Source organism: Dipodomys merriami, unplaced genomic scaffold, assembly GCF_024711535.1.
Source record: "Dipodomys merriami isolate MVZ:Mamm:240054 unplaced genomic scaffold, mDipMer1.0.p SCAF_466, whole genome shotgun sequence".
Taxonomy (NCBI): Eukaryota; Metazoa; Chordata; class Mammalia; order Rodentia; family Heteromyidae; genus Dipodomys; species Dipodomys merriami.
This window is the reverse complement of record NW_027206031.1, coordinates 490,676-508,246: the sequence shown is the minus strand read 5'-3', so window position 1 is coordinate 508,246 and position 17,571 is coordinate 490,676. Positions and strand designations below refer to the sequence as shown.

At 39.1% G+C, this 17,571-nt stretch overlaps 1 pseudogene; it reads right to left on the bottom strand.

Moving 5' to 3' along the window:
- Positions 1-16,239: 16,239 nt before the first annotated feature.
- On the bottom strand, positions 16,240-16,336 carry LOC138808669 (U6 spliceosomal RNA; annotated as a pseudogene).
- Between the last annotated feature and the right edge of the window lie 1,235 nt (positions 16,337-17,571).

Sequence of the window (17,571 nt, the reverse complement as noted above, 5' to 3'; positions counted from 1 at the left end):
TCTATCTATGTCTTCTTCCCAAAGTGATTGGTATTTTATTCTAATCATAGTTTTAAATTAACTTTAAGTAGCTGTATAGAAATTGCTGTTTGACAAAGCAGTTTATGTATAGTATTTAATGTGGTTTTTTTCTTTACTTTTTTCTTTCCTGGGGTTTGAAATCTGGGTCTGGGCGCTGTCCCTGAGCTCCTTTGGATGAACGCTAGAACTCTTTCACTTGAGGCACAGCAGCACTTTCAGATTTTTCTGAGATTTAATTGGAGATAAGAATCTCATGGACTTTCCTGCCAGGGCTGGCTTCAAAACTCATTCCTCAGCCTCCTGAGCATCTAGGATAACAGGCGTGAGCCTCTAGTGCCAGGCTTAATAAAATGCATCATGTTTATTTTTGGCTAGTCCTGGGAGTTGAACTCAGGATCTTGGCAATGTTCTTGAGCTACTTTTCCTCATGCTAGCACTCTATGACTTGTCATAGTGCCAATTACAGATTGTTTTGTTTATGTAGTACTGAGGAATCAAACCCAGGGCTTCACACATGCAAGGCAAACATTGCATGATCTAGAAGTCAGAGAAAAAAAAATGTGTTACCAGGATGAAACAGGTTTGGGATGGGACAAGGGGAAGTAGTGGGTTTAATTATAAAAAGGAAGCATGAGACAGACTCATTTTTGGTAAAGAAATGTGTCTGTAAATATGGTATATTCATATAGAGTTGATAAAATTATGTTAGACTTAATATGTGTGCAAAATAATTAAAACTAATGAAGTCTGCATAAAGTACTTGTGAAATATTAATGTCCTACTTGTGATGTCATGCTATAAATATTTAAAGAAACCAGGAAAATTATTCCAGGGATATTTCTGTGTTCTTCTTATAACTTCATAAAGATCCATACTAACCTCAATAGAGTTTAATGATAACTAGAAAACAGAAGTCAATATGGAATGTTTACATTGAAAAATAGTCTGAGTCCAAGCTTGAGCTGAAATATACCCTGCTAATTAGAAGGAAGAGATTTAGAAGACATATCAGGGCCAGTTTTGACAAAAAATAGTGAGAAATTACAAAACCAAAGTAAGTTAGATATAGTGTAATTTCCCTGTTATCTCACGTTTGTGGAAGTCATAGGGAATAGATCATTGCTCACGAGAGGCTTGGCCAGAAAAATAATCTAATGTGGTTAGAGTCTTAGCAACTTCAAGCACCAGTAGTTCCAAAGGAAAAAAAGAAAAAGAAGAAAACAGAAAAGGAAAGGAAAGGACAGAAAAGGAAAATATTTCCATTTCATTCTTAGTTTTATGTCAATGGGTACAAGAATTGAAAATATTTTGTTTAGTTTTTGAGGATTCAGGCCTCTCTATTATGAAAGTATTTATTTCAAGTAACTATTGTATTACTACTACTTATGAAATTATTATTAGGCCTTCTTGGAGATTTAACCCATGGCTTTGTAGATATTAATCTGTTTCTACAACTGAACTGTACCCCAGCTCTCTTGTAAAGTTTAGAAATTGTTTATGAATTTTTGAATAGTATTCTACTTTTCATCTTATCTTTTCTCTCCCACCTTTTCCACTGTGTATTTTAGTTTGTGTTGAAAACTTTCCTCAATTTTATCTTCTAAACTTAGAATGTTGCTGTTGAATTTATAAAGAAGTCGGTTGTTTCTATGACATCTTTTAAAATTATATGCAGATATATGTTCTTCACATGTATGATTGATTATTAAAGTTCATTGCAATAATCAACATTTTATATGGTCACATGCACATACATATTGAGCCATTGTGATCCACTCCTAAGAATAGCTTCCCATCTTCTTGCCATGTGAATGCTTAGAGTGCAGTTAGTTAATCATGTCCAAGAGGAATTATTTGTTGTTTACTATCTATTGGATTAACTTGTAGATTTATGCACATAGTGTAGTTATTTCAAATGAGGAAAACTTTGCAGCATGTATTTAATTGGATCTGGCTTATTTCACTTAATATCGTTTTCCAGTCTTTCCATTTCCTTAGGAATGGGTAATGCCATCTTTCCAAAGGAAGCACAGAATTTCATCAATACAACAGAATTGAAGGCCCAGAAATGAAGCCACTCCTATAGGAACATAATCTTTGATAAGTAAGTCAGAAACCCAGGATGGAACAAAGACAGCCTCTTCAAAAAATTGTGCTGAGGGGCTGGGAAGGTAGCTCAGTGGTAGAGCGCTTGCCTTGCATGCCTAAGGCCCTGGGTTCGATTCTTCAGCACCACATAAGCAAAAAGAAAAAAGCCAGAAGTGGGGCTGTGGCTCAAGTGGTAGAGCGCTAGCCTTGATCTGAAGAGCTGAGGGATAGCGCCCAGGTCGAGAGTTCAGGCCCCACGACTAGACCCCCAAAAAATTGTGCTGAAAGAATTGTCTGTACACAGAAAACTTTAGTTAGATCCTTATATATTCCCCTGCACCAGAATTGATCCCAAATGGATCGAAGACCTCAATGTAAGTCCGGATAACTTGAGAATATTACAGGAAAGGTTAGGGGAAACACGAGGGCCCCTTGTCACAGGTCAAAACTTGCAAAGTAATTTTGGATAAATGAGATTACATCAAACCAAATCAATCATTTGTCAGACTCAATAGCCATGAAGAAAAAAGAGATAGTGTAGCACAGATTTATTAGAAAGCAAACCTACAGATGAGAGCCTCAGCCAATGCTAAACCCTTACTCCCTTATCTACCTAGGTTATTTGTAATCTGTTTACATGAATATAAGTGTTTTCTTGTGGAGAATAGGAAGACAATGCTAAAATATTGATAGCATGTGAAATGAGCTGTAGCTGACAAAACGGAGGGATTTAGGCAGGGGGTCTAGTTCAAAGCCTTGGCTTGGTGCCAGCTAAATAAGGTATAGCTGCACAAAGGAAGAGGGATAAAATAGGAGTGGTTATAAACAAAAGCACTGGTCTGAAGCCTCAAAATAAGGACCCTAGTCTGTGTGGACCAGTTGCTAAAGAGGATTTTTAAAAAAAAATTAACAAGCACTATTTTAGATTTTTGCAGAGTGGGATAGTGCATAGTCACAGGCAATGTCTGCACTGTCAGGTAGTCCAGTCTGCTCTTTCACATGTTACCCAATAGCCAAGTTTCAACACAAATGACTACAATGAGATTGTACAAACCATACTGTGACTTTTCCCTCTCATGAATCAAAATTCTGTCAAATGATTTCTGTCTGCAAGATGTTTGCACATTTCTCATGATCTTTCCTATTTTGTCTTCATTATTGATGCTCATACTACTTTTTTGTTGTTGTCTTGTGTGTACGTGCCATTTTTAGGGCTTGAACTCAATGTTTAATGGTCTCCTTCATATTTTTTGCTCATGGATAATGACACTCTATTCCTTGAGCCACATTCTCACATTCTGCTTCTTGTTGGATAATTGGACATAATTTTTTCACATTTTTGTCTGTTTGCACTGACATTGAACTAAAATATTCAGGTCTTAACCTGCTGAGTTTCTAGGATTCTACACACGAACAGCTAACACCAAGCTTTGCTATATTGTTATTTTAATTATGTGTTAGAAGAAAGTGGAAGTATATTTGTGTTAAGTGTGCAATTTTCAAATACAAGTTTGAATCAACTTGATATAATGTAACTTATCAATTTTAACAGTGAAATATATGAATGTTACACATCCTCAAAGAAATATAATTGAAAACAAAAGGCATAATTGTTTTCTTAGAACAAGTAATGGAACCATGAATTTCATTCATATTATAATTCATGTTTTATATAACTTTAATTAGCACCCTTCCATGACTAGGTTCAATTCCTCTGTACCACAGAAAAAGAAAAAGCCAAAAGTGACACTGTGACTTAAGTGATAGAGTGCTAGCCTTGAGCAAAAGAAGCTCATTAACATGCCCAGAACTTGAGTTCAAACCCCAAGATTGGCAAAAAAAAAAAAAAGTGAGCCTGATGAGACGTATTCTTCTGGGAATCAGAGGAGGGCCGAGTTTATAGGTAAGAGGTAGGGTAGAGGGTAGGTGATGGTGGTTAACCTCTGTAAGCTACTCAGGAGGCTGAGATCTGAGGATCCCAACTGCAAGCAGGAAAGTATATATGAGACACTTTTCTCTAATTAAACACACAAAAAGCCAGAAGTAGAGCTGTGGTTTAAGTACTAGAGTGCTAGCCTTGAGCACAAAAGCTCAGGGATCAGGGACTGGGAAGGTGGCTCAGTGGTAGAGCGCTTGCCTTGCATGCCTGAGGCCCTGGGTTCGATTCCTCAGCACCACATAAGAAAAAAGAAAAAAAGCCGGAAGTGGCGCTGTGACTCAAATGGTAGAGTGCTAGCCATGAGCTGAAGAGCTGAGGGACAGCACCCAGGCCTAGAGTTCAGGCCCCACAACTGGACCCCCCCCCCCCAAAAAAAAGCTCAGGGATCAGATACCATCCAGGCCATGAAATCAAACCCCACAAGCATGCACATGCACACAAACACACACACACACACACACACACACACACACACACACACACACACACACACACACACACAAGATAGAGCATTTGCCAGTCAGCCTGCACAAGTTCCATCTCTAGCAACTCAATACTAAAAAAAAAAAAGAGGGAGAAGGGAAGGAAAGACTTGCTCCAGGAGGTGATATAAGCAGTGCCATAATTCCACAGGAGTTCTAATGTGTGGATTCAGGACAGAGGGCCTCAGGAAGAAGGTACAGCATGGGCAAAGGTCCTGAGGTGTGGTGTAGAGCAGATGGTATGGGTGGAATGAAGGTTCTATGGCTTCAGGCAAGTATGGCAGGACATTCAAGGCTGAGTCACAGGTAGGGCAGAGGGTGGGGTCCCAGAATGGGGCCCAGAGTGAAGATTAGCTCAGATTTTAACAGGGACCCCATCCATTTCCTGTGGCTGGGAGCTTATTTTTAACAGCTCCTGACACTCAGACCTCCTTTGCACCTTGGATTCAGTGCAAATGCAGGGAATAATGCTTGCTTAAGAAAAGCTTCTAGACCAATGCCACTAGTGGCTCAACCCCTGTAAATCTTAGCTACTCAGGAGACTGAAATAGATATCTTGTGTCAAGCCAGCTCAGGGGAGGAAAGTTAGTGAGACTCTTCTTGCCGATGAAATACCAAAAGCCAGAAATGGAGCTGTGGCTCAAGTGGTAAAGTGCTAACCTTGAGTGAAAAAGTTAAGAGACCAGTGCCCAGACCCTGTGTTCAAGCCCCAGTACTGGCACAGAAAAATAAAGAAAAGCTTTCAGGAGCTCCTAGCCCACTTTGGTGAAAGGCCATATCAGCTGGACACTGGTGGCTCACACCTGTCCTCCTAGTCCTCAGAATTCTGAGATGTGAGGACCACGGTTCAAAGCCAGCCCAAGCAGGAAAGTCCGGGAGACTCTGATCTCCAAGGAACCTCCATAAAACCGGAAGTGGCTCTGTAGCCTAAGTGGTAAGCTGAAGAGTTTGGGGACAGTGCCCAGGCCCAGAGTTCAAGCCCCATGACCAACCCCTGGCCTGCTTGTACCTCTCTCTGTGGCTCTAGGCCCACTTTCCAGTGGGCCCCTAAGGGTCTCCCAATTCTAGGTGCCCTACAAATCTTGAGAGCAGCCTGTTTGGAGGCCATTCCCTACAGAGCAAGACACAGTACCAGAGAAGGGTGGAGCCTTGGGACATGGAGATAATCAGAATGGCATCTGTCATGGATGTAATGTGGATCTGAACAGTAAATTGAAGTCTCAGACCACAGTTCTGAGCCAGGAGGGGCATAAGCTGCAAGATGTCACACCAGGTAATGCCCACTCATGCGGGTATCACAAGAGTGTGAATTTGTCAGGCACACCTTGGGCAGGTGTTGAGTTGGGCTCATGAAAGACTTGTAGTCTCAGGAATCCACAGCCGGCTGGCTGATGCTTGTAGCAGTCGCTGTCCCTGGAGTCCCAGGGCTCAGAGGCCTCCTTTCCTCACCAGTGCTCAGGGGCACATGAAAGTCTGCAATCGTGGGCCGACTACAAATGAGCATCCATTTGGTCCTGTGGCCCAGTGCACAGATGGAGGGACAGATTCCATGGAACTTACTGCTATGGCCCAGACCCCTCAGCCCAAGAAGGATTTAGGGAGAAACCATTTGATATGCCTGTAGAGTTTACTGTGACAATGCCTCAGGACTGCCTCCAGTTCTAGCTCAGCTCATCATTACCACCTTCCTGTGTATGTGTTGTGTGTGTGTGTGTGTGTGTGTGTGTGTGTGTGTGTGTGTGTGTGAATGTGTGTCTGCGTGTCTGTGTGTCTGGGTGTGTCTGTGTGTGCACACATAAGCACCTTGGTACTAGGGTTTGACCTCAGGGCCTGGGCTCTGTCCCTCACTTTTTTCATTCAGGACTAGCACTCTACCACTTAAGCCACAAATTTTCTTCCAGGTTTTGGGTGGTTATTTGCAGAAGAGAGTCTCACAGACTTTTCTATCTAGGCTGCCTCTGAATGGCACTCCTCAGGTCTCAGACTCCTGAAGAGCTAGGAGTATGAGAGCATGAGCTATTAGTATCTGGGCACACTTCCTTTCTTGGCTAAAACATACTACCTCTCTCCCAGCTGAGCACCCATCTACAGCTACCCCTCTTACCCCAGGCTTCAGATGAAACATAACCTCCTCCCCTGAGGAAAAAGAATGGGATCAGTTTTGAGTTATATGTTCTTCACACAGTCAGAGGCTGGTGGAAGCTGATGTGGAGGTCAGAGATCTAGGCCAGGGCAAGTAGACAGCTGTTAGAACAGAAGAGATTGGGAAAAGACATCCATGCAGCTGGATGCCAGTGTCTCATGCCTATAATCCTAGCTACTCAAGGCTGAGACCTATGGATCAATCAAGATTCAAAGGTAGCCTGGGCAAACTCTTATCTCCAAAGAATCATGAAAAAGATGGGAAGTGGAGCTACTGTAGTTCATGTAGTACAGCACCAACCTTGTGCAAACAAGTTAAAGATACCTAGGATACCACCTAAGCTCTGAGTTTAAGCCCTGGTAAACACACACAGACACACACAGACACACACAGACACACACACACACACACACACACACACACACACACACACACACACACACATCCTTAGAAGTTGCCAGTGGCTCATACCAGAAATCCTAACTACTCAAGTGGTTGAGCTCTTAGGGCAGCAACTTGAAGCCAGCCAAGGCAGGAAAGTATGTGAGACTCTTCTGTCTACTCAGCTACTAAAAAAGATGAAAGGTGAGCTGTGGTTCAAGTGTTAGAGTGTTAGCTTTGAACAAAGGAAGCTCAGGGACAGTGCCAAGCTCTGAGTTCCAGCTGTAAGATTTTTTAAAGACACCCTACACCCCATTCAGGCAATAAATCCCGATTTTGGTCATCCTAGATCTCACCTCTGCTCCTACCACTTCCACAGCACAAGTGGCCGGTGTGTGGCTAGCACTGGGTTAAGAACTTACACAAGGGGGACATAGCCAGATCAAGGATAATGCCCCAGAACATTGAGGCACTGGCCATACCAGTCTCTCATCCCCTAGTTCTCTGGCCCTGGAGCTCAAAGTCTGTGCCTCTGTATTCTGACATTTGGAATTGTCTAGAGGCCCTGCTAGGGTTGGAAGATAGACTTACCTGTGAAAAGATATGTTGACATTTCCTAGACATCGACCAATACTTCCAAGCCACCTTGGCCTCACCTCCCATGTAAACCCTGATCATCCTTTCTGGGTTAGCCTTCAGTTAGCTATCAAGCTCGAGTTGGTCAGAGCCACTGGCAACCACCCTTCCCCCACTCCACTGCCAGACTGCTGAGAGTGGGACGTACAGCCAGAGGCCCAGCTGAGGAAAATGACAGGACATCGCATGACTGACCCTGCCCCCCCAGAGGCAGGGGAGAACATATGCCAGCTGGCCCTGCTGACCCAGAATCCTCTGGAGGTGTACAAAGATATGGACATCCGAATTTGGGCTCCAAAGGAAAAGTGGAATTTTCAGGTCTCTGACAATTTAAGACTCATTACAGATCCTGATCGAGGCTAAAGGCAAGTATGCAATGGAAAAGGGGCACTATCCGAGATTAGGAATAGGCAGACAGGCACTCACAAAGTGGACAAGGGAAAATGAGGCAAACACACACACACACACACACACACACACACACACACACACACACACACACACGCACACACACACACACCAACGGGTAGCCCAAGGCCTCAGGGAGTCCTTGAGCACATGAATATTCCAACCACCGAGAAGATGGCACTATTGTTATAAGAACAACTGTAGACAAAACTCAGAGCCTCTACACATCTGGAATGGCTCCTAACACAGCAGGTCATTTCCTACTGTACACACAGCTTTTTCCAGAATTTATCTTTTATTTGAGTTTTCTCAAGGCTAGCATTTTATTGCTTGTACCACAGCTCCATTTCTAGTTTTTGCTGGTTACTTTCAAATCAGAATCTAATGAACTTTTTTTTCTTGGTCTGCTTTCAAACACAATACTCAGATTTCATCTTTCTGATTAACTCGTATTAATGACATGAGCCACTAGTGTGGCTTCTACTTTTTTCTCTATAACTATCTAATGCACATACTTAGATAGTAATGTAAAACTGAGAGTATAGAAGCAAGATGTACAGTGATGATACTGTCCTGTCAGAAATTCATGTTAGTTATGTAAATTTCTTAAGACCATAAACAAAAAATACCATGATACAGTGTAAGAGAACTCACTATTGAACATATGAGCTTTAAGAGCCTTCTAATAGATCCATTATTTATTGTTACCCAACATTATAAAAACTGTATGAGGCATTGGTAAAATAGCAGTCCTATGCATGAGTACATAAATTCTTTGTTTTTTAAAAGACACTTGTTTTCATCTAAAAAAGTAGGCCTGTCTATTTTCTTCATATGATTTTGATGAATGAAGGTGCTTAGTGAGAAGGTCAAAATGTATTAGTAGTTCTAAACTATCAATTATCATTTTTTCTTCTTGGAGAATATAATGATCAAAGCAATAGTTCAGAATCAGCAAGCAATAGTTCAGAATCATGCTTCCAGTGCAAGTGGATCACCAGTGAGAAATCCTCAATACCATTTTCCACAAAGTTTTCTCACAGATAAAATCTTCCTGCCTTCTCTAGCTGCTTTACTAGCTTGGACCTATTTCTTCATTGTGCAGGAAAAGTGTGATTCAACTGATTTCAGTCAAATTTTGCTAGAATTACCAAGGATTTACTAAATTACCAAGGATTTCGATTCTTGTCTGTAATTTGGTCAAAGCTATGTCTCTTTATGTAGGCTACTAAAATGTATTTACTAATTCCAAGTAAATATATAAATTCTATTTCCATCTTTTTTAAAAAATAAAATTTTGTTTGCTCTATCAATTGATCAGAGGCATTAATTTAGTGGCTAGCTAGGTCATTGCACATCTGTATCTCTCTTCCTTTCTCTATTTCATGGTTCTCATAGATAATATGATTGCTCCATAATTATCCTAATTTATTTTGCTTTTATATTTTTGGTTGCATCATTTCACTTTTTGCTCTGCCATTTCCCAAACCATTTATATAAAGGGCATTATTTCATATTTTCTCATTCCTAGAATAAGCTGCACTTGAAGACATCACTGGTCCTCATTTTCAGTCTGTACCTTTGAATACGGAGGAACATCTTTCCTCTGTTCTCCATCAATTCCCTACTCTCCAGTTAGAATAATTTTGAATAGTAAAATTGGAAAAAGGATATAAATCAGATATGCAGAAAATTCACTAGATTTTTCTGACCAGTTCAACCTATGTGAACTATTAGGGAAATACATGGAAACTTCATTCCCACTGGCACTCAAAGTCTCTGGTTAGGCAATTCTTAGGAAGATGAGGAACAAGATGAAAAAATAAGGAATGGTATCAATTGCAAGACAAAAATTGGAGAAGGATCCAAGTAAATTTCTTCATTGGGCTGCTGAAAATATTCAGCTTACTACAATGCGGAGACTACTTTCCAAAAAGGCCACTCATGTGAATACTAGGGATGATGATGAGTATACCCCTCTTCATCAGGAAGCCTGCAGTGGACACTTAGACATTGTCCGTGAGTTGGTGGCTCAAGTGGCAAATGCAATAACTGTAGATGGCTGTACAACCCTGCACAGTGTATATATGCAGAATAATACCAGAGTGGCTTCTTTCTTACTTCATCATGATACAGATACCAATGCCCAAACTAAAGGCCTCTTGCTGCTGAGAATTGAGATATCAAAGATACAATGGACCTCTGCCGCTGACTGGCTCTGTTGGGACGATGGAGGACACCTAGTGGAAGAACTGGAACAGGTGGGGAGATGGCAAACAGACAACTCACACAGAAGAGGAGTGAATGCTGAGTGTGATTTATTGCAGAGGATAACATGCTTTTATAGCAAAAGTCTCCATGAGAAAGGGCAAAAAGTTACACAATCTTGCTGCAAGGCTTCATTTTTGGGTGTTCACCAGCTGGTCGCCTGATCTTGTTTTTTGGATGACGAGCTATGACAATAGGCACTTGTTTTCGGCTTTACCTCTATTTTTAAGAAATACAATTGGTATTGATGTTTATCACCTATTAACCATTAACCAGAGCACATGGGCAAGGTGCTGGACAGAAAGGCATGAACTCTAGTACTTTATAGTTACTTTTGTTTAGTTTTGTACTTTATATGTTTCAAATCTTTTTTAAGCAATTGTACTTCTTTGCCATTCTTTAGAGGGTCCCCAATTTGTGGCCAAAATCATATTTAGTATACTTAGTTAAATCTGGCCATATATCAAATTTAAGCTCATAGTGTCTTTTCTGTAACCCTTTCACATAATCGTTTACTCTTCTCCATAGAGGCCTTAACTGTCTCATAAGATCTTTCTTGTTCCTTCTTTGATAGTAAGTACCAAGGAGAGAGACCTAGATCTAGCAAGTCTCTCAGTAAATGAAAGAGAGTAATAGGAAGTTCTTTCTTCGAAGTAGTTTTCCCAACGGTTGCCATCCTTATCATACACACCTGTAAAAGGCTATGGATCTGGGGGAAGTCTTTGGGGTTCTCTAGATAATGGAGGATCCCACCATTTTCCTCTAATAAGCCATTGCCACCTTCCATCTACCAACTTTTTAAGAATCTTATTTAGCTTTTGGTCTAAATATCCCTCTACATCTTTCTTATCTACAGGATATCTATATGAGTCTATTGTATATGCTTTAGGATTAAAGGGAAGTCTCCAGTAGCCATACACTCTTTCTGCTCTAGCCATGCCTACAGCTTCCTGTAAATCTCTTACAAACAATTCCTTCTGCTGAAGTGATGTCATGAAACCCCCAATACTTTTATATTTACTTATGACTTGTCTGATAGCTTCCATAAGAGGGGCTTTTACGGTAGCACTTAACTCTGGTGAGTTATGTTCTCAGGACACTCATCAGATGGAGTCATCAACACTTTTAAGAAAGAGCCTTGAATAAGGGAACATTGAGCATAAGTAAGTAGAACAAGCAGCAGGAACAGTAAAAGATTAATAGGCACTCCTATACAGCAAAGAAAATAAAACAGGAACAGAAACACATCTTTCCCAGGGGCTTGCCAGCCTTTCCAGGAGGTAGGCCTCTTTGAAGCCCCATTCTCTGAGGTAGAATTCAGTGAAGTCCCATTCTCAGAGATAGGCCTCTTTGAAGCCCCATTCTCTGAGGTAGATTTCGGTGAAGTCCCATTCTAAGAGATAGGCCTCTTTGAAGCCCCATTCTCTGAGGTAGACTTCGGTGAAGTCACATTCTCAGAGATAGGCTTCTGTGAAGCCCCATTCTCAGGTCTGAATGCAGGTGTTCCATGCTAAGCAGACTCCACCGGAGTAGGCATGACATTTGACCCTTTTTTATGTATTAGATGTGCCAGAGAAATTTCTTTTCATATAGAGAAGATGGAGCAGAAGACTAGTTTGAAGAGAACTGGAAAGACAACAAGAATACATATAACAATTAGTATTATGACTCCAAATGTAACCAAGTAGTGCCACCAATCTAAAGGATTAAGACTTTTTAACACTCTCTGTAAGTCTGCTGCCAAAGAATTTATCCCCACGCTTTCCAAATGAGCTTGACTAAGGGCTGAGATGTCTTCCTGTAGCTGTCCTATCTCATGAATTAAGCTGTTGTCCTTCCAGATTGTTTGTAAATGCACTTTGGTAACTTCCCAATCTAAGCTCTCATTATAAGGTAATGGGGTAACACAAATATATTTAAATGCCTGATGACATCTAGTTGTCAGCTGGGTTTTTAGATTATTGACTTCAGTCCCTAACTTTAAGACTACTTTTTCCAAAGCCTCTATTTTGTTTTTTGTTTTTTTTTTTAATTTTGGATCAATAATTTGTTGCTCTGTTAATGTTAGAGAAACATCCTTATTTAACTCATTAACAAAATGTGCTGGGCCTTTTCAACCAGCTTCTAGATCTTTCCCCATATAGGTGGTGTTGCGGTTTTTGTTGAATTAGCCTGTGGTGGTGATAGAGAGAGAGTCTTTATCTTCTGCTCCAGTTTTCTCTCCTGATGTATTTTCATTTTCTTCCTGTCTCTTTTTTGGGCCCGAGAAAGGCCTGATGAGTCTGTTTGGGACCCAAATGGGGGATTCCGCATTCTGTGGGAAAACATAAGCATAGCCTCGCCCGGATGTTAACAGGATGTCTGGCCCACGCCAGGTTCCAGTAAGTAGATCCTTCCATTTTAGTAAAGGAAAAGTTGTAGTTTTTTCCATGCCCCAATGTCTCATCATTGGGGTTATTCCTTGCTCATCAGCGTTGAAATGATTAAGAACCAGTAAAGCATGGTTAAAAGTGTAATGGGGGAAGTATTGCTTCTCTCCTCCCTGTCTAATTCTTGACAATTGACTTTTTAAGGACTGATGAGCTCGTTTTATGTTTGCTTGGCCTTGTGGATTATATGGAATCCCTGTTTTGTGCACGATTTTCCATTGTGCACAAAATTTAGCAAAAGCATTGGAGGTGTATGCTGGTCCATTGTCAATTTTTATTCCCTAGGAATTCCTAGGTCTACAAAGGCTTGAACCAAATGTCGAAGAACATCTTTCACAGCCTCTCCAGAATGGGCTGTAGCAACCATAGCATGAGAATAAGTATTTACAGTAACATGGATAAAGGAGAGTTTCCCAAATTTTGTAACATCCATTTGCCACAGAACTCTAGGCTTTAAGCCTCTAGGATTAACTCCCATTTTTTGTGGATGAAAAACTTCCGGGCATGCCTCATATTCCCTTACAATTTGTCTTGCCTGTTCTCAGGACACTTGAAACATCTTTCTTAAGGCATTAGCATTCTGATGGTGTAGTCTATGACTTTCCTGAGCTTCTTCTAAAGCTGACATTACATGACTTTCCTTAGTTAATAAGTCTGCTAACTTGTTCCCTTGAGACAAAGGTACAGGGAGATTACTATGCCCCCTTATGTGTCCCACAAATGCCTTTGTCCTTCTTTGTTGTAATAGCTGTTGTAATTTTATTAATTACTCTGTTACTTTAGAATGACCAGTAACTAGGGCTGTTTCAATGGCAGGAAACAAGGAAACCACATAGCGGGAATCTGTGTAAAGGTTAAACTCCTCTGAATAATTTTGAAAGGCTAGCAGAACTGCAATAATCTGTTGGGCAGATACAGTTGGGTCAGAAGATATTAATGGTGGTTTTGTACTGCAATAAACCACAGACTTTCCGCTAGAAGATCCATCTGTAAAAATAGTTAATGCCCTGCCCAAAGGTTCTGTAACCAAAACCTTTGGAAATATCACAGGGGTTTCAGTATAAAAATGTAACAAAGGATGTTGGGGCATATGAAAGCTTATTTTACTTGTGTAAGTTAATACAGCAATTTTCCAATCATCATCAAATCGTATCAAATGATCTAACTGTTTCTTATTATAAGGGATAATAATGTTAGGTATTTCTTGGCCAAATAATTCTCTAACTCTTAATCTAGCCTTTAAAATCAAATTCGCACATAAAAAGGGATATGAAGCAACTATTTTTCCCGGGTTATGGGAATAATGGATCCATTCTAGTATCCCATCCTGCCAAAAACATCCTGTGGGAGTATAGCTTGTAGCCAGAATTATAAAGGACCATGATTGTGCAATATTAATTTGCTGTATTTTAGCTGTATTCAATGCTTTTTCTACCAATTTTATACAGGATAAGGCAGCCGGAGTTATTTTCCTGGTAGATTTAGGATTAGGGTCTCCGTCCAACATTTTCATCAAAGGATCTAATTGTCCTGAAGTTATTTTTAAACTAGGCCGAATCCAATTAATATTCCCTAATAATTTTTGGAAATCATTTAATGTTTTTTAGTTTATCTATTCTAATTTGTGTCTTTTGAGACATAATATAATCATGCCCAATCACTTTTCCCAGATAATTTAAAGGTCATTCATGTTGAACTTTATCAGGAGCTATTATCAAACCGAATTTTGTTAATTGTTCTACCATATCTTGTAATATTTTTTCTGTCTTTTCTCTAGTTTCATCGGCCATAAGTATATCATCCATATAATGAATAATATATGCCCCTGGATATTTTTTTCTAATTTGATCTATAGTCCTTTTCACATATTGTTGACATAAGGTAGGGCTGTTTTTCATGCCCTGAGGTAGCACTTTCCATTGGTACCTATTATAATGTTGTTTAAAATTAGCCTAAGGGACACTGAAAGCAAATCTCTTGGAATCTTCTGGTTGTAATTTTATTGTATAAAAGCAATCCTGTACGTATATTATTATTATGTATCTACCATGTGGGACTGCAACAGGAGAGGGTAGACATGGTTGAAGGGCTCCCATGTCATGCATGGCCTCATTAATTGCCCTTAGATCTTGTAATAATCTCCATTTTCCTGACTTCTTTTTTAATTACAAAAAATGGAGTATTCCATGAACTGGTAGTCTTTTCTATTCTTCCCTTGACTCAATTGTTCTTGAACTAAGTCCTGTATGGCTTGAATCTTTTCTTGAGTTAGGGGCCACTGATTAATCCATACAGGATCATCACTTTTCCATATTATTTTGTCAGCATAAAGCTGTTCATCAGTGGCCCCTGTGAAAAATTTTGCTCCTTTGATGAGGAGTCTATTTGTCCTATTTTATTTTCATGTCTTGCATGATGTCTCTGCCCCATAAAGAAAAGAGCAAGCTGGGGATAACATAAGGTTTGAAGTGGCCTTGCTGCCCTTCACATACCCATTTGAGTCTCTGAGCTGACTAAGCTACATTAGAAGCCCTCCCTAATCCAATTAAGGAAGAAGTCTCTTGCACTGGCCAGGCCATAGGACAATCTTTTCCAGCCATACAGGATCTGTCAGCTCCTGTGTCTAAGTGTCCTGTCATTTGTTTTCCATTGACTTTAACGGCCTTGTAAGGCCTTTTATCTGTAATTTCCTGAACCCAGGCTACAGTATCTGTGGTGCCAAACCCTCCTTTTCTGTTTTGAGTCAGTGTGGGATTAGGCAAGTTTAGATATGAGAGTAAAAGTATTTGGGCAATCCTCTGACCTTTATTAACTTGAATAGTCTCTTTAGAGACTTTTTCATGACCTTTATAGTGGTAGGACTGTCTGAGTCTATTACACCTGGTAATACCTCAAAATTATTTTTATAGTTTGAGCCACCAGCGTCTGGCAACACCAATTCTTACTGTAAAAATTCATGAATTCCGTGGAATTCTTCCAATTGAATTGCCTGCATTGGATGTCAAAATGTATTGAAGAGTTTTTGTATACATGTATAATGATTTCTGCAGAGTTTGTGAAATTTTATTCAGAAATAATTTTAACTTATCTGTTTAAATGAATAGTACAGAAACTAAAGTATTTCTGGTGATTGTCTGAAAAAGAATATTTTAAAGTATTCTATGTTTGTATAATGTGTCCTTTCAGATTGTATTCCATATAGAAAGTTTTAGATTCCTTTTTTCCCTAGGTCCTAATATTATTTTTCTTTGGGATAAAATGACAATGTTGTTTAATTTCAAAAGTTTTGTAAAGTTTATGTTATGTAAACGCCTTTCTGAGGTGAAGATTTAATACATTGATGTGAAACTAAATTTAATTATATGAATTACGTGTGTTGTTACACTTGTTATTTTGTAATCAACTTTTTAATAACTGTTTTTCATTTCTTGCATCTGAAGAATGAAAAATACAGAATATTTCACAAATTTTCATATCATCCTTGTGCAATTGTCATGTTAATCTCTGTATTGTAATTTGGGAATACATGCTGCTGAAGCATGTAGTATCTTCTAAATTTAAGTAGTTAATGATGCAATCTTTATACAGACTTATATCCACGGTTGCCTACTTGTAATAAGGAAACTATATTGTTCCTGACAATGCTACTGATCTTATTTTCCTAAAATTCTGTGAATAGTGGAAAAAAATATATTGTTCATCTTAATGCTCACATTTGCAAATTTTTGGTCAATGACAATTTTAAGTCTTTTTCATTTGGAATTTGATCATACTTTCAATAATTTATTGCTAGGTCCAAAGGTGATGGCTTTTTCATGTACTAATTGATCCAACTGAATTAGCTTTGTGGAGCTAATGGATTCAAAGTAAGCCTTGCTTAAGAGCTACTTCTAACCTTCTGCAGTTGACATTTTCCCAAGTGAGGTCTTACTGGCACAAATGGCTACCTGACCCTTTATTCTTCTTTCATGTAGGAAGAGACCAATCAGAATATCTTACCCTGACAGCATAGATTGTTTTACTTGAACAACACTAATCTTAGTTACCAGGGATCATAGAGAGATGAACAGTTCAGTCATAACTGTTCAGACTAGAAGGGATTTTATCAAAATATAATTGTTTATTATATCTAACATTTCAAAAGTAACTAAAGCCAAGAAGGTGAAAAAATTGATCATATTCATGATTACTTAGTATCCTGGCCTGTCTACCATCCTACCAGGCAGGAAGTTACACTACTGCATTTCTATCACCAAATATTTTCATAGTTGCAGGAGAAGTCCAGATGTTTCTTCTCATTATTAGGCCTTAAATTGGTAATGTTTTAATCACAGTGTTTTCTCTTGCCTACAGGCTGTAAATCTACAAATAGTAAAGCTTTAGGTCCAAATCTATCAAACACTGAGGTAGAGATAATGTAATAATACTTTAAAACAGAGTTGCCTTTGATACTGTAACCACAATAGAACAATGCAAAACATGTGTCTTTTTTCTTATATTATATATAGTTATATATTTTATACTTATATGTGCTGATTTTATATTTCACACAATGAAACTTACTAGAATTAGTTGATAATTTCACAAATAAATTAAAATTTATTTATTCAAATAAATAGAATTGGAATATAAATAATTAGGTTTAAAATATATATTAGAATATAAAAAATATCAACGCAGTGTCTTTGGTAAACTTGTGATACATTCTAACTGTTCTTGGTCTTCTGAATTCACATGGTAAAAAAACAATTTTGTTTTCCCCTAATCTATAAGGGA